The following is a 4,830-nucleotide window of genomic DNA, read 5'->3' on the forward strand; positions in this document are numbered from 1 at the left end:
AAACACTCCCATATACCACTGCAACAAAAAGAATAAAATATCTAGGAATAAACCTACCTAAGGAGACAAAAGACCTGTATGCAGAAAATTATAAGACACTGATGAAAATAATTAAAGATGATACAGATAGATGGAGAGATATACCATGTTCTTGGATTGGAAGAATCAACATTGTGAAAGTGACTCTACTACCCAAAGCAATCTACAGATTCAATGCAATCCCTATCAAACTACCACTGGCATTTTAACAGAACTAGAACAAAAAATTTCACAATTTGTATGGAAACACAAAAGACCCCGAATAGCCAAAGCAATCTTGAGAACAAAAAATGGAGCTGGAGGAATCAGGCTCCCTGACTTCAGACTATACTATAAAGCTACAGTAATCAAGATAATATGGTACTGGCACAAAATCAGAAATATAGATGAATGGAACAGGATAGAAAGCCCAGAGATAAACCCACACACATATGGTCACCTTATCTTTCATAAAGGAGGCAGGAATGTACAGTGGAGAAAGGCCAGACTCTACAATAATTGGTGCTGGCAAAACTGGACAGGGACATGTAAAAGTATGAGATTAGATCACTCCCTAACACCATACACAAAAATAAGCTCAAAATGGATTTAATACCGAAATGTAAGGCCAGAAACAATCAAACTCTTAGAGGAAAACATAGGCAGAACACTCTATGACATAAATCACAGCAAAATCCTTTTTGACCCACCTCCGAGAGAAATGGAAAGAAAAATAAACAAATGGGACCTAATAAAACTTCAAGGCTTTTGCACCTCAAATGAAACCACAAACAAGTCGAGAAGACAGCTTTCAGAATGGGAGAAAATATTTGCAAATGAAGCAACTGACAAAGGATTAATCTCCAAAATTTACAAGCAGCTCATGCAGCTCAATGAAAAATAAAGCAAACAACCCAATCCAAAAATGGGCAGAAGACCTAAATAGACATTTCTCCACAGAAGATATACAGACTGCCAACAGACACATGAAAGAATGTTCAATATCATTAATCATTAGAGAAATGCAAATCAAAACTACAATGAGGTATCATCCCACACCAGTCAGAATGGCCATCATCAAAAAATCTAGAAACAATAAATGCTGGAGAGGGTGTGGAGAAAAGGGAACACTCTTGCACTGCTGGTGGGAATGTGAATTGGTACAGCCACTATGGAGAACAGTATGGAGGTTCCTTAAAAAACTACAAATAGAATTACCATATGACCCAGCAATCCCACTACTTGGCATATACCCTGAGAAAACCATAATTCAAAAAGAGTCATGTACCAAAATGTTCATTGCAGCTCTATTTACAATAGCCCGGAGATGGAAACAACCTAAGTGTCCATCATCGGATGATTGGATAAAGAAGATGTGGCCCATATATACAATGGAATATTACTCAGCCATAAAAAGAAATGAAATTGAGCTATTTGTAATGAGCTGGATGGACCTAGAGTCTGTCATACAGAGTGAAGTAAGTCAGAAAGAGAAAGAGAAATACCGTATGCTAACACATATATATGGAATTTAAGGGGAAAAAATGTCATGAAGAACCTAGGGGTAAGACAGGAATAAAGACACAGACCTACTAGAGAATGGACTTGAGGATATGGGGAGGGGGAAGGGTAAACTGAGAAAGTGAGAGAGTGGCATGTACATATATACACTACCAAATGTAAAATAGACAGCTAGTGGGAAAGAAAAAAGAAAATAAAAATTAATGCACAGAAATCTCTTGCATTCCTATACACTATTGATGTAGAATCTGAAAGAGAAATTAAGGAAACACTCCCATTTACCACTGCAACAAAAAGAATAAAATAGCTGGGAATAAACCTACCTAGGGAGACAAAAGACCTGTATGCAGAAAACTATAAGACACTGATGAAAGAAATTAAAGTTGATACCAACAGATTGAGAGATATACCATGTTCTTGGATTGGAAGAGTCAATATTGTGAAAATGACTATACTACTAAAAGCAGTCTTCAGATTCAATGCAATCTCTATCAAGTTACCAATGGCATTTTTTATGGAGCTAGAACAAATCATCTTAAAATTTGTATGGAGACACAAAAGACTCCGAATAGCCAAAGCAGTCTTGAGGGGAAAAAAACAGAGCTGGAAGAATCAGACTCCCTGACTTTAGACTATACTACAAAGCTATGGTAATCAAGACAATATGGTACTGGCACAAAAACAGAAACATAGATCAATGGAACAAGATAGAAAGCCCAGAGATAAACCCACGAACCTATGGTCAACTAATCTATGACAAAGGAGGCAAAGATATACAATGGAGAAAAGACATTCTCTTCAATAGGTGGTGCTGGGAAAACTGGACAGCTACATGTGAAAGAATGTAATTAGAACACTCCTTAACACCATACACAAAAATAAACTCAAAATGGATTAGAGACCTAAATATAAGACCAGATACTATAAAAGTCTTAGAGGAAAACATAGGAAGAACACTCTTTGACATAAATCACAGCATGATCTTTTTTGATCCACCTCCTAGAGAAATGGAAATAAAAACAAAAATAAACAAATGGGACCAAATGAAACTTCAAAGCTTTTGCACAGCAAAGGAAACCATAAACAAGATGAAAAGACAACCCTCAGAATGGGAGAAAATATTTGCAAATTAATCAACGGACAAAGGATTAATCTCCAAAATATATAAACAGTTCATGCAGCTCAAGATTAAAGAAACAAACAACCCAATACAAACATAGGCAGAAGACCTAAATAGACATTTCTCCAAAGAAGACATACAGATGGCCAAGAAGCACATGAAAAGCTACTCAACATCACTAATTATTAGAGAAATGCAAATCAAAACTACAATGAGGTATCACCTCACACCAGTTAGAATGGGCATCATCAGAAAATCTACAAACAACAAATGCTGGAGAGGGTGCGGAGAAAAGGGAACCCTTTTGCACAGTTGGTGGGAATGTAAAATGATACAGCCACTATGGAGAACAGTATGGAGGTTCCTTAAAAAACTCAAAATAGAATTACCATATGATCCAGCAATCCCACTACTGGGCATAAACCCAGGGAAAACCATAATTCAAAAAGACACATGCGACCCTGGGAAGATGGCGGAAGAGTAAGACGCAGAGATCACCTTCCTCCCCACAGATACATCAGAAATTCATCTACACGTGGAACACCTCCTACAGAACACCTACTGAACGCTGACAGAAGACCTCAGACCCCCCAAAAGGCAAGAAACTCCCCACATACCTGGATAGGGCAAAAGAAAAAAGAATAAACAGAGTCAAAGGATAGGGACGGGACCTGCACCAGTGGGAGGGAGCCGTGAAGGAGGAAAGGTTTCCACACACTACAAGACCCTTCGCGGGCGGAGACTGCAGGTGGCAGAGGGGGAAAGCTTCGGAGTAGCGGAGGAGAACACAGCAACAGGGGTGTGGAGGGCAAAGCGGAGAGATTCCGGCACAGAGGATCGGTGCCCTCAGGCACACACCAGCCCGAGAGGCTTGTCTGCTCGGCCGCCGGGGCGGGCGGGGCTGGGAGCTGAGGCTCGGGTATCGGCTTTCAGTCGGAGCTGCAGGGAGAGGACTGGGGCTGGCGGCAGGAAGAGAGCCTGAGGGGGTTAGTGCACCACGGCTAGCCCGGAGGGAGTCCGGGGAAAGGGTCTGGAGCTGCCGAAGAGGCAAGAGGCGTTTTCTTCCCTTTTGTTTCCTGGTGCGCGAGGAGAGGGCATTAAGAGGGCTGCTTTGGGAAGCGCCGGAGACGGGCGTGAGCCGTGGCTAAAGGCGCGGACCCCGGAGACGGGCGTGGGACGCTGGGGCTGCTGCTGCTGCCGCCGCCGCGGGGCCTGTGTGCGAGCGTGGGTCACTGTCCACCCCGCCTTCCGGGGGGCCTGTGCATCCCGCCACTGCCGGGGTCCCGGAACCCGGGGACGGCTTTCCCGGGAAAGCGCACGGAGCGCCTCAGTCTGGTGCAACGTCACGCCGGCCTCTGCCGCCGCAGGCCCGCCCCACACTGCGCGCCCCTCCCTCCCCTCTGCCTGAGTGAGCCAGAGCCCCCACATCAGCGGCTCCTTTAAACCCGTCCTGTCTGAGCGAAGAACAGATGCCCTCCGGCGACCTACGCGCAGAGGCGGGGCCGGTCCAAGGCTGAGACCCGGGAGCTGTGAGAGCAGAGAAGAGACAGGGAAATCTCTCTGTGCAGCCTCGGAGGCAGCGGATTAAAGCTCCACGGTCCACTTGATGTGCCCTGCGTCTGTGGAGTGCATGAATAGACAGCGAATCATCCCAAATTGAGGAAGTGGACTTTGAGGACAAGATTTAAGACTTTCCCCCCTTTTCCTCTTTTTACAACGAATTATCCCAAATTAAGGAGGTGGACTTAGCAAGATTTCAGACTTCTCGCCTTTTTCCTCTTTTTACAACGAAGTAACCCAAATTGAGGAGGTGGACTTTGAGAGCAAGATTTTTGATTTTTCCCCCTGCTCTCTTTTTGTGAATGTGTATGTGTATTCTTCTGTGTAAGATTCTCTCCGTATAGCTTTGCTTCCACCATATGTCCCAGGGTTCTATCAGTCCTTTTTTTTTCAATAATTACTTTTAAATTTTAATAACGCTACTATATTTCATACTTTATTCTATTTTACTTTACCTGCTCTTTCTTTTTTTCCTACCTTCCCTTCCTCCCTCCCTCCCTCCCTCTGCCCCTCCTTTCCTTCTTTCTTTCTTTCCTTCCTCCCTCCCTCCTGTCTTTCTTTCCTTCCTCCCTCCCTCCCACCCCTCTTCCTTTCACTTTCTTTTTCTTTCC

This window comes from Mesoplodon mirus (assembly GCF_964341445.2).
Source record: "Mesoplodon mirus genome assembly, chromosome: 2".
NCBI lineage: Eukaryota > Metazoa > Chordata > Mammalia > Artiodactyla > Ziphiidae > Mesoplodon > Mesoplodon mirus.